This window comes from Denticeps clupeoides, unplaced genomic scaffold (assembly GCF_900700375.1).
Source record: "Denticeps clupeoides unplaced genomic scaffold, fDenClu1.1, whole genome shotgun sequence".
Lineage (NCBI taxonomy): Eukaryota > Metazoa > Chordata > Actinopteri > Clupeiformes > Denticipitidae > Denticeps > Denticeps clupeoides.
In genome coordinates, this window is record NW_021629742.1 from 46,712 (window position 1) to 74,123 (window position 27,412).

Sequence of the window (27,412 nt, forward strand, 5' to 3'; positions counted from 1 at the left end):
TACATTTAATATTCACATGTAACTACAATAATTATTTACCGGTGTTAATAAATTAGAAACTGTTCATGTTTAACCTCTATTGTGCCATGCCTCTTTCTGCCAGATAACATCAAATTGGAGTGGTTGAATACAGTGCTTTGTGTGGAGGGAGAAAGAGTTTTTCTACACACTCTGTTCTCTCACCCCACACCACATGGTCTTTTTTACAGTACCAAGACAAAAACTACTTCTGAGCAAAAAGAACGCTCATCTCACTTTTGCCAGAAAACATCTTGATGAAGACTTTTGGGAAAATACTCTGTGGACTCAATTTTCTGGAAGGTGTGTGTCCCATTACATCTGGTGTAAAAGAAACACCACATTTCAGAAAAAAACATCATACCAACAGTAAAACATGGTGGTGGTTTGGGGCTGGTTTTCTGCCTCAAGACTTGCTATGATGAATGGAACCATGAATTCAGCTGACTACCAAAAAATCCTGAAAGACAATGTCCGGCCATCTGTTCATGACCCCAAGATAAAATGAACAAGGGTTCTGCAACATGACAATGATCGAAAACACACCAGCAAGTTCACTTCTGAAACAGAATGTAGACTTTGGAGTCTTTGGAGCCTAGCAAAAGTCCTCAACTGAATCCTGCTGAGATGCTGTGGTAAGTGAAAGTGAAATTGAAGTGATTGTCATTGTGAAACACTGCAACACAGCACACGGTGACACAACAAAATGGGTCCTCTGCTTTTAACCATCACCCTTGGTGAGCAGTGGGCAGCCATGACAGGTGACTGGGCAGCAGTGTGTGGGGAAGGTGCTTTGGTCAGTGGCACCTCAGTGGCATCTTGGCGGATTGGGATTCAAACCGGTAACCTTCTGATTTCCTTACTCGCTAGGCCACTACTGCCTCAGAATGACCTGAAAAAGGAATTTCATGCTCGAAAACCCTCCAGTGTGGCCAAGCTACAAAAAATTCTGCAAAGATGAGTGGGCCATTCCTCCACAGGGCTGTAAAGAATCACTGCAAGTTATCACAAAAGATGGATTGCAGTTGTTGCTAATATGGCTGGCCCTACCAGTTACATATAGGTTTCAAAATTAGTGTTTTAACTAATTGAATCTTTCACTTTATTTTGAGCTTACTTGTGTTGTTTTTAAATGTTACTAACATGAATAAAGTAAAAAATCATAGAGGGTGCAAACACTTTTTTCACACAACTGTGAACACTGTGATGCATGCAAGGTCAGCCATATACTCTCTACTGGCATTACTGACCATATTCCTTCATTTACATTTATAATTACAGCATTTAGCAGATGTCCTTAGTCAGTAGTTACAGGGACAGTCCCACTGGAGCAACTCAGGGAACATTGTCATGCTCAGGGACGCAATGGCAGGAAGTGCAGTTTGAATCTGTGACTTTGAAGTTATCTTATTCATAGATGAATGTACACTACCACCCTTCACATGCCTGTTAAGTTCTGTGAATCACTGCAAAAACAAATATTAACCAAAACCATACATTTATTCAGATTTTTCTACATTTTCTTGTATGTTCCAGGGTTTAATGTAAAAGGCCGTAGGCAATTATTCAACTCTGGTTAGACTTCCTCTTAAAGTCAAATAAACAGAAGTATGTCAACTAAATGGCTTTACTGTGGTAACCATGTGAAATGATTATACTTCAAGGACTTACTGCTGTTTACCTCGTGACTGCAGTGGTATTTTGCAGGTGCTGTGGTTCTGACAAAAGTGAAAGTGAAGTGATTGTGAAACACTGCAGCACAGCACATGGTGACACAAAGAAATGTGTCCTCTGCTGTGTGTGGGGACGGTTCTTTGCTCAGTGGCACCTTGGCAGATCATTACGGGGTCGCTTCCTTAACCGCTAGGCCACCACTGCCCAAAGCAAATAGTGTATGATTACAAATGACTTGAAACTTCATGACTTCATTGCTTTGCTAAGCTCATTTTGGTCAAACGTGTAAGAATTGAAGAGCAGAATTATTGAGTTTCAGGTCTTGTAATGCATTTTTTTTATGTATGTACATAAAATTATATCTCTCTCTCTCGTTCCAGGGATTTGCAGTGATGTGGTGGAAGCTTAAAGACCGTAAGCTGGACTGTGTGAGGCTGTCTGTGCCGTAGTGACTGCCATAACCTCAGGGACAGACGGCCAGTGGGGAAGCTGAGCCTGTGATGGTGGAAACCATAGGGCAGGAGATGGAGGACTTTCTCTGGGGCCCAGGTCTGAGGCCCACATGCTAGTAAAACTCAGCTGAGAAAGGGCAGGTAGCTCTTCTCTCGATCAGCTTCTCCCACACACTCACTGTCTGCCTTTCCACCTGTCTGTCCCTCCTATGCTACTTCCACATTTCATCATGTGTCCCCTCTGCCTCATTAATGCTTACCTCTGTAAACATTACGCTCACGCCCCACCCAGCTCACCCGCCCTCAGTCGCTGCAGATTTGAGAGGGATGAACCATAGTCGATGGCAGACTGATTTACCCTCTGGTTTTTAAAACCCCCTTTATCTGAGGTTTAGAAGGGCTTACGTCTTCCGCCCCGTGTGTCATGTAAACCTCAGGCATGGTGCGGGTGCCTGCCGACAAGCCCTAGAGTAAACGCAGCAGTGCGAGCCAGGCTTCCTGTAGATGGTGGCAGGACCTGTGCCAGGTTTCTGCTGATGCGCAGATCATGGTGCAATGAACACACAAACGCATTCAGATCTCTGGATTACAATATGCTGACCAGAGGATTGACATTGTGGGTCCACACAAAATCTCACCAAATATATATGTGCAGGATGTCTTTTTGTAACCTAAATGGGTACACACTGAAGATGCAGACATGAGTAAACACACTTGCATGCATAAGCAGAAACAGGGACAGGGAGGGGCATCAGTCCAAAGCCAAGCTGTCTGAAAAAAAAGATGGTCTCATACCACATAGTGTCTCTCTCTCTCTCTTCACACCCAAGCACACACACACACAGTGTGTCCAAGGACCATGAAAGTGGGCTAAGCGCATTTCTGTAGGGGAATCTCCAACTTTCTCTCTGCCTTCTGGCTCACTCACGTGAACACATACTAACGAGGATGTACAAACATACTGTAGGAACAGACATGCATGCCCAGACGTGGAGACGTGGTGTGCCAAGGTACAGTGCCAAGTATTCTGTAAGATGGAGGGGACTTAATCTCCCCTTGTATTCTCTCTCTCTCACACACACACACACAATATAAAGTATTGTGCAAAAGTTTTAAGGAGTGTGAACCTCCACCATGCTTCACTGTTGTCCATCAGTACACCTTCCATTATGGAAACGCGCTGAGAGAGAGGGGGGAAAAACGACTTGTCGACTTCTCTCAGGGGCATCGACTTGTGCCTGTGACATCAACAATCCAGCTTTTCTGTAATGCCCTAATACACACACACACACACACACACACACACACACACACATAACCCTATATTATACACAGACAGATAATTCCCTCACCCCTGGTTGCCTGCTTATTTCAATCAAAGTATGGGTTTGGGCACAATACTACAATTGCATGAAAATGCATGGTCCACTCTGTGTGCGCACAAGAGGCTTCGGGGGCTCTGCTAATGGAGAATTCATTTAAACGGCTTTAACCACTCTAAACTGGGCTCAGTGCTTGATTGTTACTCAGCAGGATCTAACACCTCTAATCTTCCTGCAATTACATGGCAAAGTCCCTTTCACCCAGAGACACCAACAACAGGAAGAAGTAATAGGCTAATAGCAGACTTTCGTCTTTGTATGTGTCCTCATATTCAACGTGCCGCTCGATCAGGGGAGGTAACACGGAGACAGAGAAGCTGCAGCGAAATGAGGAGCCAATCCATGTTATCCTTTCCTTGTGCCGCACACCCACCCCCAGGAACAACACAATCCATTAGCGAGAGCAATCTGTTATTGATTCCAACAGAATATTACACAAATGAGACCTCCTGCGCATCGATAGCTTGCGTGTCTTAGGCCCAAATTAGCTGCCGCTTTGTCAATGCAGAACGTGCGTGGGCCTCGGCAACCAAGTCCATCGCTGTGTGTGAGAGCTGTAGCGATCGACGGAGGGCTTCGGGGGCAAATGTCACCGACACTGACTGACAGAAAATACATTGACAGCGAGTGGCTTAAAAACTGGTTTACAGAACGTGGAGGCGAGAAGCCCCGTTACCCATATACACACAACGCTTTAATTGAAATGAAAGTACTTCGGGTTAAACAAGGCTTATTTATTTAGGCTTATTTACCAAAGAGGGCCATCATAGAGGACCTCACATGTAGGTGCAGCAGCGTTTCTTCCTCCTCAGGAGACTGAAAAGGTTTGACGAAGGCCCTCACATCTTCTGGATTTTCTCTAACTGTGCCACCGAGGGCATCTTAACTGGTTGCATCACCACCTGGGGTTTGGAAACAGCACCGCCTACAACCGCAAAGCTCTGCGGAGAGCAGTGCCGGGCTGTGAGCTTGGAGGTGGGCTTCACTCCCTCCAGCACATCTAAACCAGGCAGTGCCCGAGGAATCCAGGGGAATCATCAAAGACACTCAGTCAACACAATCATAAACTGTTCAGACTGCTCCTGTCAGGCAGGTAGTCCTGCAGCAGTCAGTAACACCACCGGTAGACTGCAGGACACTTATCCACTTCATACACAATTTGCACGATGACACTTTTATTTAAATGGATTTATGTTTTTATTAGTGGTGGGCCATTATCGGCGTTAACGTGAGACTCTTATCGGGCGAGAAAAAAAAATTCGCCGTCAATCTATTCACAAAGTTGGTTTGGGAGCTGGGTCTATACTACGCAAGCTATTGTGCCGGAGTTAAATGGTTACACTAGATTTATAAGTAGATTTCTTCTTTCTTGTGTCTTTTAGTTTCTTATTTTCTAAAGACTTTTATTTTGTATTTGAGACCTGTAAAACCCGCCTATCAGCCCAATAACGGAACTTGATACGACGGTGAAGGGTTTAACGTGTATGACGTTTTTTGACGCAAAATAAAATAACGAATCTACAAAACTAATTTATTTATCAACCGGATAAATAGTCTTAGATCTGTATAATCTGACTCCAATATAACTACCAAGACTATTCACTTTAGATGGGTAGTTGGAATGAAGAGGACAATAGGGACTGAATAATTTATAAAGTCAGGGAGAACTAAAGACTCTGCAAATTTGCATTGACTTAACGAATCTTGATCAGCAAAACAGTGGCCAGTTAATAGATCAAGTATAATTAATAAAATAACTTTCTACCATGCGGATTTGCACCGACTAATAGGCTGATCACACCAGGGGTAGGAGAAAAGGAACTCTCTACGGTTCACATAAAAGACCTACTTACGTGCTATAGGATCAAGAAGTTCTTTAAACATACATAAATCTGGCGTGTTGCCATACGATCAGAAAGTTCCCCCTATAACCAACAACTTTAGTTGACAGAATATTCTATAACAAGACTGGAGATTAAGGATATCAATAGTTACATTTATTATGACACATAATCTTCACAGTTCTACAGATATAGTAAATGCAGTTCCTTAATTGTCCAAAACAAAATAGAATGATAGAATGAAAATCAATCCAACATACCCAACAGATGTTACACACAGCTTTGGATTAAAGAACAGGTAGCAGAGTTCTTAAAACCATCGCATGTGTGGGAGAACCTGAATGCAGTAACTCCTAGAACGGCATGTCACCTTCCCTTTTGTATCCTCGATCTGGGTCACTTTGGGGGGGTCACTATACAACCCCCTCAAGTGTTGGAGATCTTTGATGTTGTTTATGATTTGGTTTTAGTAATAACATATTTGTTGTATCTTATATCTGTTTAATTTATGTGACAGGGGACATTGAGCCAATGAAAATCAATCTAAACACGCATGTATTGTCATGATACCTCCATATATATATTGTATTCAAGTTAAACACTCAAGGAACCTTTCTGCTTCCCCCAGAGGTGAGAGGGGCTTTCCCGCCATCCTCAGGATGATGAATCTGTGGGAGAGATCTCATCCACCCGTTCTCGTGACCATTTGGTAATAATTGTCCGTGGGGGTCAATCTTTGATCTTGTGACCATTTGGTAGAGAATAGTCTGTGGGATCGATTACGTTTCCTGGTTCTCGTGGTTTTTCTGAGGTGTCAGGATGTCCCCTGCTGGGACAGGCCTGGTCCTGCCGGGAACCTTACAGACCCGGTTCAGGTCTCTTGGACACAGGGCGTGAGCTGTGAGAGGTGCATGGGGTTTGTGTGCAAAAAGTTATTTCTTTCATTTTAATTCATGTACATATTAGGAATATTTTGCATGTGTGTTATTTTGTGAATATTTTTTTATGTTCTTTTAATTCTGTATATTGTAGAGAGAGGTGCAGAAAGACGCGATGTTCTGACGCGACCTTGCTTTTTGTACAGAATACACTTTGCACAGAAAATCTCTTGGGTGTCAGCTCATCATTTGTGGTTCAAGAAATGAAATCAAAAAGTTACACAACGCAGAAGAAGAACCGCTACACTATGATGACTCTCACCTTGATATTTTAGCGCGGATGTATACCTAGCCGAATTGCACTGTAGGGGGCGAGAACGAGTCTTCGAACTGTGAAATTACCACATCAAACGTGACGCGGTAACATGGATGCAGCTATTTAACTGAATAAACAGTTGGTAAACACATCTTATTGAACATAATTTATTTTCATCACCAATTATCATAGTAGAACAGCTTTCTCAAGCAGTTTGTGATGCATTTTGGAAACAGGAGATGAGCCCCTGGTCTAATGCGCCACCTGGCTTGAGAAACCCGTTCTCAAAGATTTACTTTTAGTCATTATTTGGGTAGCACACATATTCTGAATACCTTCGGCAGAATTCAAATGAGCCATTTTAATCTCAATTAATCTAGATTAATTCCAAGATTACAATGAGATTAATCTAGATTAAGAAAATTAATATATGTCCACCTCTAGTTTTTATATGTATACATGTACACTTGCCCATCCTTTGCGGCATACATTTTTTCAAGTTGAGCTTGCAGACAGTGTTTGAAGAAACTCTGCTAGGACTGCTTATCCCGGATGGACTGAAGATATTTCTTTAGCTGTATGTCGTTGGGGTCGATGTCTCACTGCAGTATACATTTGGGGCTTATCATAATTTCCTTGTACTCGATCTAAGATGATTTGACATAATAATATTAAAATTTATTAGATGCATTTTGTGTCTTCTGAAACTAAGTAAATAAATTATAGATGCTCATTTCATCATTGTGAGCAGTGTGTGGGGACAGTGCTTTGCTCAGTTGCACCTCATTGGCACCTTTCCAGCTCGGGATTTGAACCGTCAACCTTCTGATTACGGGGCCACTTCCTTAACCGCCAGGCCACCACCACTAGGTCTTATCCATCAGACACTCAGACACCACTGATAACAAAATTAAAAGACATTAGTTTCCATGTGATGGCTTAGGAACTGCTTATAACCTGCTGGTGCTGTTGGTGGCGTAGCCCGCTCAGTCTGCATTCTGCTTTGATCACACACTAAGTAATTTATGAGGATAAAATAATTTCTCCGCTTCAGTTTTTGTTTTCTGCACCCACCCCCACCCCCCCCCCCACCCCCCCCACACACACACACAGCTTCAGCTCAGAGCAGCTGGAAAATTATTTTCTCAATTAAAACATGTTCGCTGAGTAAACAGCAGCAGAGAGTGCAATTGCTCCCCTTTTCTGTGTTGTTTTATGTGAACACATCTCAGCTTTCCAATTTTGCCACTTATTCCAGGGCAAACACTCACTTAGATGTGTTTACTTCTACATTCTGCCCATAATAACATTACACACTAACACACTTTTTTGTTCCCATCCACACTGCACAAAAGCCGCTCAGAATTGCAGAATGACTATGCAAATAGCCACAAAGCAGCTCCACTCTGTGCGAATTGGGTGTTGGCAGTGGTGGTCTGTCCAGCATCACTGGGACCCTCTAGCTGTTTGAAAAGTGCCCTGTTAACAGAGGGGTCCGGCTCTGAGGAGATCCAATTTGCACAGCGCTCAGAACAGTTTACAGAGAAAGTAAAAGTCCTGCCCGCGGAGGCTCGGTAATCAATACAAAAATGCTTTGTATTCATCGCAGCATTCACAGAGTGACGGAAACCGTCTGCCTGTGCTCATTTAGTCACCGATGGAGTTTCGGTGCACTCAACACAGTCCCTTATCTGAATCGTCTCCATAGGAATGGAGGCCCGAATGCGGCCATGTTGGTTTCGGAAATGCTAGTAAACAATGACTTGACCAAAAAATGAAGGAAAGAAAGAAAGACTGCTTGGGTACTTCAAGAAGACCGAAGGTTTTCCGGAGGGGTCTGAAGCCCATGCAAGCATCTGACTGCTCATGGCTGATGAGAGATAGATTGGGGGTGACCACTGGGAAAGCAGTGAAAAGAGGCAGCTTGAACATAAAACTTGTGTTTAACCATTGAAAGTAAACCTCGCAGATATGTCAGTGTCTTACAACATTGACATTTATTCAACACAGATGTTCTTTTAAAAGCTAGCTTTACAACTCCAGGCACTTCTGTGTGATAGATGGATTGGTATTGGAGTGATAAATGCTACTTGCATTTGTGCCATAATCACTGTTACAGTGAAAGTGAAGGGATTGTCATTGTGAAACACTGCAGCACAGCACACAGTGACTCTGCTTTTAACCATCACCCTTGGTGAGCAGTGGGCAGCCATGACAGCAGTGTGTGGGGACGGTGCTTTGCTCAGTGGCATCTTGCCGGATTTGAACCGGCAACCTTCTGATTACGGGGCCGCATCCTTAGGCCACCATTGCCCCAGGATGTGCACACGACTACACAGAGGGTGGGACCAGCATTTGTCGATCTTTATTTAATGTGCCATTTGGCACATTTGCAATGCCTGTTACAATTTTCTGCTCCATGTGGCATTGGCTGCCTTGTAGAACATACTGTGGCCTGTGTTCATTCAATTAGCTAGTCAGCTAACGTTAGCTGGATGTTTCAAGTTTTCTAATTATGATAAATGACAAAAAATCAGTCATCTGATCTTTGATTAATCATTAACAACGCTGTATATGTGGCACATGATTAAACCATCTTGTAGGGTTACATCACAAATATCACAGATGGGTATCTTCCTAATCATTTACACAAGCATGAATGTCTGATTCGTGACCCTCATGGGCCAGACATTCACAGCGTAGTGTTTGCTAGTGTAAAGTCTTTAGGATTCACAGAAATAAAGGATCATCATCAGTGACTAGTCGCGTATAAAGTAGCTACCCACCCTACATTTTCTCTCAGGGATGCCCAGAATATAATCTTTATTGACATTTTGTTGACTTACACGCACCCAACATTCACCTCAAAGTAAAAGTAGAGTGAGGTGCCATCTCCTCCCTTTGTCCCTTTTAAACAAAATGTTGCTTGTTCAAATCCTGAATCCTGAGGGGCACCTGGGCAAGGTTTCATCCCCACACACTGCTCCCTCCACACCTTTCATGGCTGCCCAATGCTCCCACATGGATGGGTTAAAAGCAGAGGCCACATATCACTGTGTGCACCTGGTGCTGCGCTGTGGTGTCACATGTAACAATCACTTTCACGTCACATTCAATTACTTTGTTTCTAATACACCATATTCACAGGCTATCAGCAGACATCACAAACACGAGCTTGCCTACAGACAACTGGTACCTAGTAGACAGATTATCAAGAACTAGACAACCTTATATTTGCCAAATCTTACATTTACATTTACATGTATCGCCTTTATCAGACGCCCTTATCCAGAGTGACTTACAATCAGTAGTTACAGGGACAGTCCCCCCCCCGGATCAAATTAGGGTTAAGTGTCTTGCTCAGAGACACAATGGTAGTAAGTGGTATTTGAACCTGGGTCGTCTGGTTCATAGGTGAGGGTCTTACCCACTAGGCCACTACCACCAAGTCTTTTGGTGTAATTAATAAATACTGTGAAGGCCTCATGAGATGCTAGAGAATGAAGTAAGCTTATCTCACTAAGTTTAATATCAATATTTTGCATATTGTTAGTATCTGGGCGAAATTGCGCCTAAAATCAATAGACAGGCAGAAATCTGGGCAAATTTTACACATATACACAGGCCATAAATATCATCTAATGACAGTGTGGGATTAATTAAGGCCATAATAATGTACTGAAGAATTCATTTTTGACATAATTCTAATAACCAGTCTAATAACATGATGAACAATATGAACAGAGGTAGTTGAATCCATTGTTTATATAAGATGAAATATAAGAAGTAGACCAGGCGCTGTCAGGTTCCTCAGTGCTTTGGTTCTCTGATTCTGCAAGCCACCCTACCAGAACGTTTTTGCTTAATTAGAATCAGGGGATTGTTCAACAGCCTAATGTTGCATGTGGCAGGCTGGAAGCACCAATGAACCATGGCACAGAAAACAGAAACCAGGGTTTCTCCAGGATCTGGAATTTCCTTCGATCTCAGTTTTATTCAAACTTTTTGAATGTTTGCTCATAAAAACACATCTATTGTCTTGCAAAATGTGGTGAGTATAATAACTAGAAGAGGATAAACAAACCAGGAAAATATCACAAGACAAAAAAATGATGTCATGCAAGACAATTTGATGGTAAAATTTAACCAATGGGGCAACCAATGGGGGTTGATTGGCAACAAAAAATTCTCTTTTTTATTGTCTCTCTGCCACTTCTTACATCCTTGCCATTGTGTGTGCTTAATTTATAGATTACACCTCGAGGGACAGAGCTGTGTCCATCCCGATTGCCAAGTGGCTGTGTGAGAGTGGGAGACAATGAGATGAAAAGAGCAGGGAGACCAAGAGGCGGGGGGAGAAAGAGGCTGAAAGAGAACACTCCACCTGTTCAAGATTTCATAAACAGGAAACTAGATTTTCTTTAATGGCAAATCATAAAATAACACGTTATCATAATAACAGTTTCAGCTGCTTTCTTAAATTATTAAAACCAAAGCATTAAAAATTTGGCACAGAGTAGGTCCTAATTTTAGAGAAAAACCACGAGAATCAGGAACATTCATTAACAAAGCCAGAGCAGGCTTCTGGAGGTTTAATATTTAATAAATATTCAGTTTTTTAATATTTTACAAACCAGTTAATGATTTAATGTCAGTAGGTACTTATATACACCCCATTACATTGCAAGACATATTGCATGGGCAGATTTAACAAACGAATAACAGTACACACACTTAATTGCTCAATTTACATATCTGCTGAATATTGTTTGAATTGCGTAAACAAAATGTTATGTCAGCTGATGCCTGCAAGCATGTATTTTGGTATATATCAGGTATTTGTCTTTTTCATCTTGGAATCAAACAATGGTCAAACTGGTCAGGAGTTCCTTGCACTGGGTCAAAAAACAAACCAAAAGGTGTAAGATTGCCTGAGGCATTGTTATTGGAATCAAAAGTTATTATTAGTTTTTATTTTCAGTGAAAATCTGTATGATTTTTGTTCAGCTTTTTGTAATTCTGCGGTGACCTTCTGCATTAAATCACTGCAGATCCATGCCAGTTATTCTCCTGAAATCATAAGTGAGTGCTGCTCTATGAAGAACTAGATTGTTGAAGCCTTCATCATTAAGGAAAGAACCTACATGAATTTCCTTGGACTTGAACCAACCTGGCCAGTAATGCAACTGGAGATGTGATCAAACTCATGAGCCGAGTTTCAGTGATGCTGCATGATGCTGCACTGGCACTCAGTTAACTTTATTTCTCTTTAGTTTTGCTTAGTGCATTAGGGATTTGATTTTCAGAAGTAAAAGACTTTCCTTCACAAGAGAACAGGATTTTAAAAGTCATCCTCACATCCTCAGATTTAACAGGCGAGCAAAAGATGAAAGCTGAATTTGGGCTCTGTCGAAATATCCCTCCCAACCACACTATGTAAAAAAATTGTGAGTGTGTGAAGACAGTCATAATAGACAAAAAAACTGAAAATGTTAAATGAAATGATGTCTACGTTATACCTCTGGATGAACTCACAGCAGTAAGTACATTGCATAATTTAACACAGCTGTTCAAACTGCTGCAGCATAAGTCATTGCAGCTGCTGATTCTGACATTTAACAAATGATTATCTTTTCAATATTTCAAACTGTTTAATACACCATTCCATAATGACATGCCATCATGTAGACATACCACAATGTAGAATGATACTGGTAGTAGCCTAGTGGGTTATAAACCTATAAACCAGAACATCATAAAGTCACAGGTTCAATCTCGACTTACTACCATTGTGTCCCTGAGCAAGACACTTAACCCTGAGTGTCTCCAGGGAAGTCCCTGTAACTACTGCTTGTTAGTCGCTCTGGATAAGGGCGTCTGCTAAACGCCGTAAAAGGAAATGTAGACTAGATAACTGGGTCAGAGTAAATATAGGCAAATATAAACCCAAACCATGGTAGTGGGTTAAAACATGCGATATGGACTAGACAAAGGATTTATATATATGCCGCTATTCAGGAGTGTGCTATTCAGTGTCACTAAAATCGTCCAAGATCAGACATGTTTGTACTGAGACTAGAAAACTTGTTTCAGGAGCCATTCTGTATGGGCTACAGCAGGCGCAGTCTATGCTTGAGAGGCTTGGGAAAGAAGAGGGTTCAAGGGGCCAGGGAGCCAGTCTGCATCCTCAATGGCCGGAGTGTTGACCATGGAGTTGTTTGGACCAACAATGGCCATTGCCGTCTATGTGTGTGCCTCCACACACACTTTTTACTCTCCTGTTTTCCCGTCTTCTGCCCTTTTGGTGCAAAGATATTGTTGTCAATAAACTTCCTTTTCACTGAGAACCATGCTCATCCTCGTGCAGTATGGCATTGCATACCCTTGAAGGAAGTACTGTGGCATTAGAGGACCAGCATTTAACATCTAAAAAGGCAGCAGCCTCATTCTGGACGATTCACATGTTTCATTTTCAGTAGCTGAGACCCTATTATACCGTTTGTCATCAAATTAGCTTCAGAAAATGACACTGTGGCACTGTGTGTTTAGAAATGAGTGTGGGAATTAAAAGAAAATTGTGAGATAAAAAGGCATAAAGATTATAGTCTAACGTGTCGAATGTGTTCAATGAGTAAAGAAAAATGAGGCGGCCTATTTAAATTGACGCATTCTTCACCTCTGTCATGTCGGTGAAACTCCTGTTTTAGGTTTTCTTCAGCAATCAAGACAGCGTCTTTCATTTTCACTGATGTAGGGCCGTGGAATTCCTTAATTCACCTGAAAATGTACATTTTCTCTTCCTTTACCCCCTCTCACTACCTTCACCTGTTTTGTACTGCATTGCTCTCTCATCAAACCACAATGTACCGGGGTTATGCTCTCCCGCTTTTGTCACTTTCTTTCCTTCTTCCACAAAAAAATAAATAAAAAATATGAGTTGCACATTACACTTGCAAATGAGGTGGTGGAGACAGAGCGAGAGACGCAGAGAGGCAGGGACGACAGAGAGAAATGTACTAAGCTGGAGGAGCGAAAAAGACAGAGGCAAAGTGTGTGTTTGTGTGTGTGGGGGGGTAAAAGTAAAGTACAGCACTAAGAGTGTGTAAGTACATAACTCCACATTCATAGTCATTCATAGTTTTGATGCCTTCAGTGAGAATCTACCGATGTAAATGGTCGTGAAAATAAAGAAAACACATTGAATGAGAAGGTGTGTCCAAACTTTTGATCTGTACTGTATGTGGTAAAGTGTGGTAAAGTGTCAATAACTAAACTGCAGATTGCTACCAAACTTTTGCCACTGATCTGGAAGAGTATAAAATATAAAGTCATTAGCTTTGCACATTTAAATTCGCATCTGCAGTGCTCAGACTCTGCACTACTTCTGATTCCCACCTCCTCTGCACATCACAGCAACTAGAATCACACTGTCTAAACACTTTCATCTGCTTTTCTTCTTCTCCAACTTCTCTTTTTCAGACTTCTTTCTTCTTCCAGGCCAAAACACTGTCATTTTTTCTGTCTACCTTTTCAGACTTCCAAGAGTTTGGAGAGCTGTCGAGAAGTAGAAGATGAGAAGAAGGGGGCTGTCAACCACCTGGAGATCCAGTCAAACAGGAACAAATCTTCTCCTAATCACTACCTTTCTTCAGGTCATCATCTGAGGGGGCGTGCAGAGGTACGGAGTCAAGCAAGAACTGCTGAATAAGCACCAAGATGAGTGGACATAAAGCTCAAGAGACAAGGGACAGAAGGCACCAATGCAATGCAAATGCTTTCACGGCATATACTGTGTGACAGTCGCATCAGCAGTGTGGAGACTTATTATGAATGCGCTCTTCAGTTTCTATAATAACTTCACAATGCAACATACACAGAGAGTGTGCACTATAAATCCTAATTTATCATTTATATTCACATTTTCTGTCAATGGCCGTCAAACTCTCTTTATTTACCCAGATTTTCTACCACTTTTTCAGACTCACATTAGCAGTACATTATAATTACACTGACAAACTCACTGTCAGATGGAGATTGAGGAATCTGATATGTAAGTGCCGAGCATTAAATTGGCCAACTGTGGTCTGTTTTGCAAATGCCAGTGCTGTGACAGTATAATTGAGAAAATATGATATGAATTAATTAATACAGCTCTGTTAGAAAATAATCAGATACAGCCTGTCACACACACATATCTGTGTTCATGTCATTGTGGGGCCTGGCGTAACACATCTGTAATATATGTGCACATACAAAGCACATATGATAAATGTTGGTCCAAGTGGTGGTGCAGCAGATAGTGCTGTGGCATCTCATCTCCATGGCTGGGGCTTTGGTTCTTGGTCTCTGTGCTCCCTGTCATGCTCTTCCCGTGTTTGCATTTGAGTCCTACAGTGTTCCCTTGTTTCCTCCCACTGCCCAAAGGCATGAACAAAGGCATGTTTATTAGTGACTCTAAATTGGTCGAGGGCATGAGTGCTTGAAGAGTGTGTGTGTACATTGGTGCCCCATGTCCTCAGGTGTGCTCTGACACCAAGTGACAGTGAGTATGGGGCATACACTCCTCACCCCTTACCCATTCTACAGTACATTTAACTTTTTTTTATTTTATACATATAGCAAATCAAATCAAATAAAGGTTTTCCAAAAAAAAATTTTTTTGACCTTCCTTTCAAGTCCAAGATGTGCTTTTGAAAAGCTACATGAGATAGGGCTGAGGAAGATGAAACAAGCTGACATGACATTTTAATTTCACCCTGTCTCCATCCTCTCTCTGCTTCTAGTACCCAGCACTCAAAATAATCATTAAAATGAGATTGGTTTGACTTCAACATGGCTTTAAATGTTTAATTTCTATTTTGTATGCATTGTACTGCTGAAAAGAGAAGATGCATGGTGGCACCATCTCTCAGTGGCTCATAAGAACGATGTATGACATCCCAGCGCTTTGATGGAAAAACCACAAGCCTCAAGCTGATTTCCACAAATAAGGCAACTAGGACTCATTTGTATAAATAAATGGTCCTGCTGATTTTATTATACTAACATTATGCAAATAATGACAACCTAAGCATAAGAGGTCAGCACTGTATTCTAACTCAGGCAAGCTGTATTCTTTGCATGTATGCTGAAACGCCCCGGTGTTTAATCATCACTTAGACTAACAAACACTGTGCCATGGGTCACTTAGCAAAGTGATTTAATTTAGCGCTGTTGGTAAATTGATCACTTCATTCCAGTGATAGTATGATCAGGTACAAAATTCCTGGTATTTAACAATAATTCATGCCTTTCAATAGTAATGGGCAGTCGACACCAATCAAAGGTCCCAAAATAGAATCCAAGTGACACACACTCACACACATAATCAACCCCCCTTGAGGACAGTTAATCACAGTGGTTAAAGGATGGCCATCCCCATCTCTGTGGAGACTCAGGACACAGCGGGACCGAATGAAATGTGCACAGTTCAGATATAATGCATCTCATTTAAACACTAATGACATTTTTATGAGATTCCTGACAGTATCAAGGCAGGGGAGGGCTGTGGGACAGAGAAAGGCCAGGCAGTGGAATGCTGATAAATGAGTCAGATGGAGTTCCCCCATACACTTTTCCCAGAGCTTACCCCAAAATTTTGAACATTCACACATCTGACATCAAGAGTGAAATTCATCAACGCAGTGCTCTCCCAGTCACTTACAAAGCAAATATTTCAAATTATCCACCTTCACTGGAGATCCATAAAAAGTCAGAAATTCCCACAGACATTTCACATGCTCTAAAAAACGAATTATTCTTTTTAAAAACATGATTCCTTGCTTTAGTTCTAATCAAAAATAGAACACAGCTGATTATTAACAGTGGGCCTTTCTTTGTTTGTCTAAGTTTGCTTGTGTGTGTTAGAGAGACAGAGAGAGATTTGCCTTAAAGAACTCCAGAGAACTATTGAATTGATGTGCTTTCCCAGCATGTGTACTGTGGAGTGAATGTAGGGGACTTCTCCTCCATGAAGGCCAAACAACTAAGCCTCACAAGACTTGTTCTTACTGAGGAAGATGTGTTCAGATGAAATTGTTCAGAGCCTGCATATGACCCAGGCGCTCGTGATGGATTTCTTGGTTAGGTTGCATCAGGAAGAGCCTGACTTGCTGATCCCCGGTGGTGACCTCTAACGGGAGTGGCCAAAATGACAAGAACAAATTCAGAGTGACTAAAAAGAATAAGCCAAACCTGCAGCATTATCCATTCAAACTAGCATTTGTCCATTTTATGAATAATTTTTTGTCAGGATCTGGATATGGGGTTCGGACCGGAGTTTCATGTTTGTCCTGTGTTTTCTTGATTGTTTTTACTTGTATGTGCATGTTTAAAGTGGCCCTGTTTGTCTCTGTTGTTGGTGCTGCTTACCTTGTCACATGCTTTGTGTAATAAAGCCCCTGAAGAATTAGAAAACAGAACTTAATGTTTGGTACAGAAGCAATTATCAGAGGGTCAGTCGCTTGCTGTAGTTGTTGACCAGGTTTGTCCCCACTGCAGCATTTGGCCCACTCCTCCATAAAGATCTTCTCTAGATCATTCAGGATTCATTGCTGTTGCTGGGCAACACAGAGATTCAGCTCATTCAGATGGTCTTCAGACAGGACATGTGCTGGCTTGAGCAAGGGGACCTTGCATGATGGAGTAATGTGTTACCAATGGTAAACTTTAAGACTGTGGTCTCAGCTCTCTTCAGGCCATTGACCAGGTCCTCCCGTGTAGTTCTGGAATGATCACTGACACTCCACGAAGACTGACAATCATCTTGAGTTTCTTCCATTTTCTAACAATTGCACCAACAGTGTTTGCCTCTCACCAAGGTGTTTGCTTATTGTCCTGTAGCCCTTCCAAGCTTTGTGCAGATCTGGGTTTGTCACTGGTATCCTCAGACAGCTCTTTAGTCTTGTCCATAGTAGAGATTGGAGTCTGAGTTTTATTTTTCTGAAATTTTGTTCCAGTACCCTGAAGATATTGTGGAGTAAAACCAGTTGAAATTTTATCATGTCAATTACTTTATGTGCAAGAACTGGTCATAAAAAAGAAACTAAGAACCAGCACCTACAAGTCGGGAGCAATTAATAGAGACAATGAGTGGAGGATGAGGGGAAGGATTCTTGAAGATGAACTAACAGGTCTTTGAGAGCCAGAATTCTTGGTGGTTAGTAGGTGATCCAACATTTCGGGTGGAAAGCAAGACACTTAACCCTGAGTGTCTCCAGGGGGGGACTGTCCCCTGTAACTACTGATTGTAAGTTGCTCTGGATGAGGGCGTCTGATAAATGCTGTAAATGTAAACATTTATTTCATACAATAAAATGCCATGGTCTCCCTCGAATGAACTATAATTGAACATCTGTAGACAAATGATGTTGTCACACAAAACGTTTCTGTTTATGGCTTTAGTCATTTGCCATTATTTGGTTCAACACATGAACAGAATACATTCCGTAATCTGTCAGTAGTATTAAGACAGATCACAAAATGTACAAAAATGAAACAATAAAGGACCCATATTTCAGTCTTTATCCAAGACATCTGTAATATTTGTTGATTTTGTAAAACCAACCAACCAATCACCTGTTTTCTGGAACAGCTCAGAGCGCGGTGGCATTGGAAGAACAGCATTCATGATGTCGGTCATGTCCTAGCTGTCCTTGTGTGAGTCTTTACTGTAGCACCACCTTATCGGACACACATTAAGAGACAAGGCTGCTCAAGAGAGCCGGAGTCGTGCCGTGTTTGTAGTAAAAAAGTGCTTTTTTTAGCTGCTCTTTCTTATGCTAAGCCAGCATCTTTTGAGCTTTAAGGCAGACTACGCAGTGACGCTGTTCATCAGCAACGCCTCAGGCAATGCTACCCTTGAGGGAATTTTTCCATAACTCATTTAAATGAATGCCGAGGCGCACTCTGAATTCGGTGTACTTAAAAGATTAAACAAAAGGAGAGCGGGCTCGCTTGGCACTACTCAGGTGATGGAAGGCAAGAGTTGTAGCGTTTGTGTGCTCTGCATGTGGCGACACTCTGACCCAAAATATAAAAAAAAAAAAAAGTCCAAACAAATCACACATGAACATCTTATCACCTGATGGGCAGAAAATCGCACATTCTTTGTCACCTGTCTGGAACTGTCAACATCTCACCATCAGCCCTGAGCCACGACTGAATCCCCTTTCCCACCACTGGCCATCCTTATGTCCATTAATCCAGTCACAGCAGCACTGCAGAGGCTGGAAGGCTGCGAAGGAGCAGGGACCACCTGAGGGCGACCGTGGCTGCCAACAGACAGCAGCTAAGTGGAGATAAGACCCCCTCTTTCCCCCGCTCCCCGAACCTCTCCCCTCGTCCCATTAAATCAAATCTGCTCCTTTTATTAATGTGCTGTCAGCAGAGTTAACATTTATTTCACGTGAATCCGTTCAAACGCATTTTTAACAAATGGCTGTGCTCCAACTACCTCTTCCAGAAAAAAAACTGCTTATTTCTCTCTCTGTAATGCTCCCTTCATGAATTTCAATAAGCCAGGCCTCAACCTTGTTTTACTGTGTCTGGGAATATGAAAAATGGCTATATTTAGCTGTTCAGAAATACCCCAGCATGGGGTGCTTTGTTAAATGCAAAAGGCAATATCATGGGATGCTAAGGCAGATATGAGAGTAGACGCAGTAAATTAATCTCCTGGTGGACAGATGTTACAGAACCATGTGGCGCGACTACAGAGGTCACAGCACTAAAATGTTAAACTGGCTACACCAAAGGAAATGAAACATTATGGTGGCCCATCCATGATGGGATAATGAGGTTAATCACTCACTCTTTGTTACATGGTGAGGAGGGTACATTGCATGGAAATTTTTATTTCACAGGAATTTGTTCATACTACATCTGTACATGAAATTACTTTTAAAATGTACATACGCTACCATTTAGGGGGTCATTTTCCATGAAAAAAAAAACAGAATAGAAAGTTTGCAAAAGAGAGCTGTACTAAGATGATTGAAAAGAGTTTTTAAAGTGAGAGATTTCACTGGATCTGGAAATATTCCACTAGACCTCAAGATTAATGTTAACTGATGTACATGTATGCAGATATTAACAGCAAAAGAATAATACCTATTAATTCCCATCAAAACATTTCTGTCATCGCTCTGAGTATTAATTCATTATTAGGCTTTGGGAATGAAACATAATCCCCTCCCCTTTTATTACACTCTGTATTATACACAGACCTTGATGTTTAATTGTGATTGGTATTTATTTTATTATGCTGTCATATGATAAACATTGTCACACTTAAATTAAATACATTTGTAGGAATGTAAAGGATTTGAACTAAAGTTTAATTTAAGATTAAGATTCGGGTGAATCTGGTGAACTTAGTTTTTTTACTATTTAATCAATGATGGTGCATTGTCAAGAAGGATATTAGAAGGATACTGGATCAGTATCTGTCATGTGTACGTGCAAGGTGCACAAAAACTCAACTCAGAATGAATTTTTCATGAAGAAAACTACTCAAAATAGCGCAGACTGATGGCCAAAAGCAAAGCTGGAACAGCAAGCAATACTCAACCCCCTCATGAGACCTTCACTGCATCGGCAGGCAGAGGACAGACAGACAGGTGAACACATTTGGTATAATCAGGGGAAGACAGGACCATCCAGGAGCAAAAGCCTGGAATTATCAGTTCGTGGCACTGGAGCTCTGGCGTGACGTGGGCACGACAGCTTCCATTCAAAGAAAATGCCATCTGGTCAGCTTTGGTCACCTGGCCTTGCATTTATATGTTAACTATATTACCTCTATTACCTCAGAGTAACACTGCTAATTGAGGATTATGGATTTACATATTTTGGGCCTGTAGTTGCGCTGATAAACTGCTTAAGACAAAAGTGATGAGACACAACATGGATGCCATGTTTTTGTGGATTCAGTGCTCATGCTTGCTTGCATAAGCATAGGAGTTTGTACCATCTATTCCAATGCTTTTATATGACAAAGTACAGTTGCCGTGGTGAAGTTACCAATGTGCAGTTACCGTGGTGAATTCAGTGATTCACAGGCTTATGTGAGAGAAGCTACAGTCACCTGACATTCACTGTTGGCTCAATCAAATTTGACAAGATGGCAGAGATGTTTTGGCTCGGTATCATCCTGTTAGTTTTACCCCTGACCTCGATTTCACAAAGCCAATAAAAAAATACAACTTCCTGTAACAGTTAGCAACTGGGGAGGTTGAGGATGTAAACACACATGAGAAACAACAGCTCAGACAGTTGCTATTGCTACTGTGTTACGGCAGATTTGTTCAACTCTACAACATAAAAAGGGACACGATCACCAAAGTTCAGTGTTTAAAGCAAATGGCATTTTATTGGAAAATCACAATTTAAAAAAGCAATGAAATGTGTCCTCTGCTTTTAACCATCACCCTGAGTGAGTAGGGGGCAGCCATGACAGGCGCCCGGGGAGCAGTGTGTTGGGACGGTGCTCTGCTCAGTGGCACTTCAGTGGCATCTCAGTGGATCAGTATTCAAATCAGCAGCCTTCTGATTATGGGGCCACTTCCTTAACCGCTAGGCCACCACTGCCCATCACACATATGGTAATGTCCATGGAAAAAATAAGTAAACCAAGGCAAATATGCCTCTCTATAAAGGAGGAAGTGAGCCCCTTTCATAACTTCACACTAAGCATGGGTGAAATCAATAATTATTAAATCTCCAGACCCAGTCCTGCCTGTCGAGCTGCAACCTTCCCCAAACAACAGGTGTCAAAGGCCAGCAAATGGCTTGAGGTGCCATGACAAGAACGTCCTTGTCGGGGGGAAGAACCAACGTGTTCCTACATCTGTTTGAAGGAGGCAGAGACATCAAAGAACAATCCTGGTTGGTCTGTGGCAACTTTTTTGGGTCTCAAACATATAGAGTTATCTCTTTGGGGCTGCAGCTTGCTGTCTCCTCCTTCATTGAGGGCTCTTCTATACCAGCTTTCTGGACCTTTTTTTTTTGTTTGTTTCTCAAGGGCCTCTCTGTAGCCTGGTTCCTGGCTTATCTTTTTCTTCCTCTATCCCTTTCTCCTTTCTTTTTTTTTGAGTTTTTCTGTAACATTTGGTGCCATTTTTACATACAACATTTATTGTAACTGCAACAATAATTTACCAGTGTTAATAAATTAGAAACTGTTCATTCTTGTAATCGCTACTGTGCCATAGACCAAATGCATCTATTATTTACAATGCCGATATACTTGGAACACGGCTGTGACACTGACAAGGCTAATAGATGCTGGTGAGTTAGTAGATACACATCAGGTGGTGCTTTATATGTGAGTGTCACCACACCCCCTAACCAGCAATTACAAGTGCTGCTTTTACAGTCTGCTATGCTAAATTCAGTTCTCTAATCACACTGATAACCGAGGCAAAAAGTCTATTTAGTTGATGAGGCGCAAATGTTTTTTTGACACCTCTGTCCGCTAATAAAATGTTCAGCCTGGATGGTTTTGGGGAGGGAATCGTGCAGTCAAATCACAGCTGGGACAATAATAAGATTATGAAAGATTATGTAATTTGCTGACAGTTTAAATGGAGAACTCATCACTGCTCTGTTCTAACTGTCATCTCCTGCTACAACATGAAGGATGCATGTCCAGAGGAGAAAGCTCTACTCCCAATTGGCACACCAACACTGAGCAAATAAAAGCAGCATCCATCACTCTTCATAAACACTGTATTGTTTCAGCTTCATCATAAATTACATGGTCATGCATCATTTATTGCTTTTGGTCTACAGACTTTGGAGCATCTGCTGCATTTGTCAGTGCCATTTTTTTCACTTGAAGGAAGACGCATACTGCCAGAGGCACGTGATAATCATGCTGTTAAATTTATGGGAAGATCGGGAAAACTTTGCTTCCCAAGATAAATAATAACCAAAACATTCCAAAAGACGCTTGAGAGTGGCTGTGTTTGAGGTATGGGCTCTATAGAGATTAGGGAATATGCTAGAGGCTAAATTCCAGTAATCTGCAGAGAGTGAATCTGTGATCAACAGCTTCTGTCTGTCACTGTCAACCTGTGCTGAGAAGCCCTTGGGACATAGTTAGCTCTGCATTACAAGGCGTGAATAGCATTTTAATGGTTTTAAAATCAGACAAAACATATGGAGGTGAAAACAAGATGGCCGTCCGCAATATGGCACTGTTTTCGCTGCCAGCTTCTTATGAGAGTGAGCGAGAGGAAGACAGAGGGAGGTGTCCTTCAATGTGCCATCACTTGACTTACCTTCACACATCTCTTTTTATGGAAAAAAAAATTCACAGACCAAGTCATGTAGGAATTAAGCCATGTAGGAATTAAGCCATAAATGTTTATTAATGACTTCATAAAAGCTTATCAAGATTTTACACAAAGGACCATTTGAAAATATATTAATTTAATAACACCAATGTGAGTAGGCCTAAAGCATTTCCATAAACTTTCAATGAATGCTAGATACATATATGATAAATATAATAACAATTAAAATAACAATGCTTTTTATAGTTGTTGATATTAACATGTTTCTGTATGCTGGTTCAGGGGAAAATAAGAATGATTTAATTTTTTTTATAGAATTTTATTGATTATCAACCAGTAGTAGAAAGTAGTAGAAAGCTCTAATGCTCTATTGCCTTTGGTCATTTGCTAAAAATTTTTAAAATGACACGTATGTTCGATTAATGGCTTTATTTTGTCCCTAATATTAATAGGCTATTTCTTGGCTTGTTGCTCTTTCAATGTGCCAAAGTATTTAATAAAAATATAATATTCATCTGCTCCTGGCACAATAAACAGTAAACGATGCAAACAGAGGTCTTCAGCATTTCATCATTTTCAACATGATTGCAGAATTTTGGCTGCAAAATATCCATGAAATTCCTTCATCAAGATCATTTGTGTAACAATTAGTAAAGAAAGCTTGGACTTTCTGTAAAAATAAAAAAATTGCACAATGAAAAAAGTAAATTAAACACTTGGCCTGTCTTGTCAAATGACCAAACCCCTTGCTATTTGTTGCCTCAGGAGCTTGTTAGCAAGCACATTCATTAGCTGACATTCTTCACTATTTTATTTGCATGGTCGACTGTCACTCTTTCGGACTGGAGAGCCACTCAATGCAGGACAATTAATTACTGACGACTGTCACTCAGCTGTGAATAATGCATTAGTGGCCATGATATTCCCTGACTGGCCGTAATTAATGTGGATCTTTTTAAGGGGCACAGTCAGCAGTGGAAATAAAGAACAGAGAGGAAAGTGGAAGTGAGCAGGACAGATAGAGAGCAAGAGAATGAGTTTGAGACAGAAAAAGAGGGTGAAAGAGAACAGGGTAAAATTGACAAGCTGGGCCATGCAAATGTGGCCATCTATCTTGGCGAAGAGGTCTGAGTGAGCTTTATCTGATGTCTGCAGAGTAGTCCATCTCCGCAGACAGCCATTTGGACACTCTCCTGCTCCTGTGACAGGGCAGTAAATCCAACGCTAGCGCTTACTAAAACGCCGCACACCTAAACCACTGGCTACATTAGCTATGAGTACAAGGTCAACCGGGAAGCAGTGTAAAGTATAAAATGATATTATTATTGGGAGGGCAAAAAAATGTAAGTAGACCCAATGTATAATGTCAGTATTACTCACTCATGAGGGGTGTCAGTGGAACGTCTCAGTCAGTCTGCAGACCCTGAATATTTCCCAGCCCTTCCAGTGTGACAATCCCTGATAGGATCAGTGCAGAAGAAGAGAGTGCTATTGGCCACAAATGCAAAATGCACATGCAGAAATGACCACACTCACATTTAGAGTCGCCTCTTCACCTAGTGCACATGCCTTCGGATGGCGAGTGGAAACCAGAGGACCTGAAGGAAACCCACGCCAACACGGGGAGAGCATGCATACTCTGCACAGGCAAGGTCCAAGCCAGAAGGTGTGAGGCCACTTCACAAATTACCAGTAAATGAATCTTTGCAGCTTAAAGACCCACCAGGTAAATGTTTGACAAGGAAAAACAGTTGCAGCACGCCAGCAGGAGCCCACCAACAATGGATCAATAGGGGTCTCCAGTAACTGAACGGTAGCACTTTGAAGGGGATGTAGGCCGAGCTGGTTAATGACACAGTGCTTACGAGTTAAATATAAAATGAAGGCAGGGCATTTAAACATATCAGACAAAGCGGTAGTTGAGTACCCCCATGATGCAGCAAAAGGAGGCTACAGTGGGGAACAACAGCCCCTAGACATCCTGAGGGAAAAGCTCATAACTTCTCAGAACAGAATGGAATAGAAATGAAGGGCAGAAAAGGTCTAGAAGTTGCACTCCTTCACTGCAAACCACTCAGAGTGCAAATCAGCAGATGGTGCAAACGGTCGACCATTACAAATTCCCCACTAGCTAACCACCTCCGCCAACCATGAGTTCTAGAAGATCTAGAGACGGTGGTGTCCTGAGAGGTTAACGAAAGGAGTCTTTCGATAATTCCAGGAAGCTGGTGGAGCCATGCCATAGTCCAGGCTAATGGGCAAACTGTGAGCCAATCAACGCGGGCCGATGAGCGTTTGCATGGCACACGCTTTGTACCGCTCTGTGTTGTCTTGTGATCACCAAAGCCTCAAAGAGCCATGGACAGACGGTTGGGTCACATGTCAGAGGCAAACAAGTGAGTTCACATGCACCGTAAAAGACGTCAGTCTCCCTAATGATCCTGGAAACCCAAAAGATATTGATCCTGAACAAAGCGTCAAAGGAGGCTACTTCTTCTCTTAGAGCAACCTCAAAATTCAGTCTTTTTTTTAGCAGCCACAGAGAAAAGGCAATCAAACAATCCATAAATAGTCAGAATGCATATTTTTATGTTCCTTCCAAATACAAGATATGCTGATTAGCTAATTATAATTTCTTGTATCAGAGGGACGGAGCTTTAAAGCAAAAGAAGTAATAACAGTGTCCTATATTGTGACTGTGACATGGAAAACACAAGCAGCAACTTACAGCAAACACACACAAACAAGCAGGCAGACTTCCCCTCTCGCACCCGACACTGTTCCCCCGCAGCGCCGCCCCACACACGCCCAACACGCCCCTCTCAGCATGATGCTGACTTTCTCAGCAGCGCATCTAACAGTTGATTAGAGATTAACAGCCGTACCTGATGGTCTCGGGCAGTCCTCCGTCTCCGGCCACCGTCCTGCAGTTCCGTCTGTATGCAAGGGGAAAGATGGATAAGGTGGCAGACGGGAGAAAGGGAGAATGGCAGAGAGAGAGAGGGAGAAAATATGAGATAACCTTACAGTAAAAAACGAAAAGGCTCACTCAGGAGCGGACTGGAGCTCGGCGCAGCGAGGAAACCCTCTGGTGTGGAAAGGTCAGAGGAGCAGGCGGAGAAGGGGAAGGAAAAGATGAAAGAGAGGAGGAGGGTGGGAGGAAAGCGCTGCGAAATCGTTAACAGTTTCTGCTCTGGGCTGCGGCATTGCTTTAGACGGCAGCAGCAGAGAATCGTCTGGCTGAACGTGGGGGGCAAAAAGGGAATCTGCATGTTCCAAAAAGCACACACACACACACACACACACACACATCACATATATACAACGATATTCTGCTGATGCTCTTTCCTGCAGGGACATTTTTGTTCAGTTTGTTCTTGTGTTCACTTCAAAATAACCCCTCATGTAAAATTCAGTAGTTTCCTTTGGACTGTGGCAAAGGATGACTGTAAATACAAGGGAGCACAAATACGGGCACAATGCGAGTTGGCAGAAAACGTGGGCAAAGCAGAAGTCAGATAACATCAGGTCATCGTCTCTTGTGGCCCATAGTCATATTACAGACTCTTATTAAATGCTGACAAATCGGTGTCATTGTGATGGACAGTGTATTACACTATGTTAATATGGAGATCTCCAGATTGCCAAATGATAATTAAGACATAGAAAATTAGTCTTTTATCTTACATTTACATTTACAGCGTTTATCAGACGCCCTTATCCAGAGCGACTTACAATCAGTAGTTACAGGGACAGTCCCCCCCTGGAGACACTCAGGGTTAAGTGTCTTGCTCAGGGACACAATGGTAGTAAGTGGGGTTTGAACCTGGGTCTTCTGGTTCACAGGAGAGTGTGTTACCCACTAGGCCACTACCACGCTTTATCTTAAACTGTACATAAAATTATAAATACAATTTAAAAGTATTAGCAATAACCTTAACCATTAAAAACAATTAAAAAGACACGTTATGTTATGTTTTCAGCTCATTCTGGAAAGCCAGGGACACAACAGAACAGAGTATGAGGATCCTCATTCTCATACTGTATGCTGCAGTATAGATTTCTCTCCCTTTTTTATTTTATTTTTTCTTCGTGCAGCCAGTGTCACTAGGTCCCTTCAGGCCTGTTCCCGGTGTGTGGGGATGTAGGTTGGTGCTGCATTAGAAATCATCCTGGCTTGTCATGCATTGGCAGCTGCGTAATGAATGCTGCTTTGGCTGCCTCTCAAATGCATAAGCTGTTACCAGAGCAGAAATCGCTCCCTCCCCTCCGGTCGGCCACAATGGGAATGCAGTCAATGTGCTTTTGTACTGAGTGATGCCATCAGATCTGTTATTTTTTGTTCTATTGCTGCCTTTGTTTTACCTGTTGTGGCACTAAATGAGTTTCCAGGCCCAGGAGTTGACTGATCTCAGACTGAGAGTTGTTGTCAGAGGGTTCTCGGCTCCTGCATTTTTCCTTCCTTCACCTTCATCTCATCAAGACGTGTCTTTTATTCCACAGTGCACAGGAAA

General features: G+C 41.9%; 1 long non-coding RNA gene across 1 annotated transcript in view; it reads right to left on the bottom strand.

Annotated features, from left to right (window-relative positions):
- LOC114773209 (uncharacterized) overlaps positions 1–26,013 on the bottom strand; it is a 68,749-nt gene extending 42,736 nt beyond the window's left edge. Inside the window, exons 1-2 of the long non-coding RNA XR_003744249.1 lie at positions 25,926–26,013; positions 25,784–25,834 (exon numbers count right to left, since the gene is read on the bottom strand). This is a non-coding gene — a long non-coding RNA (uncharacterized LOC114773209). The remainder of the gene's footprint in view (positions 1–25,783; positions 25,835–25,925) is intronic.
- Positions 26,014–27,412: the final 1,399 nt, after the last annotated feature.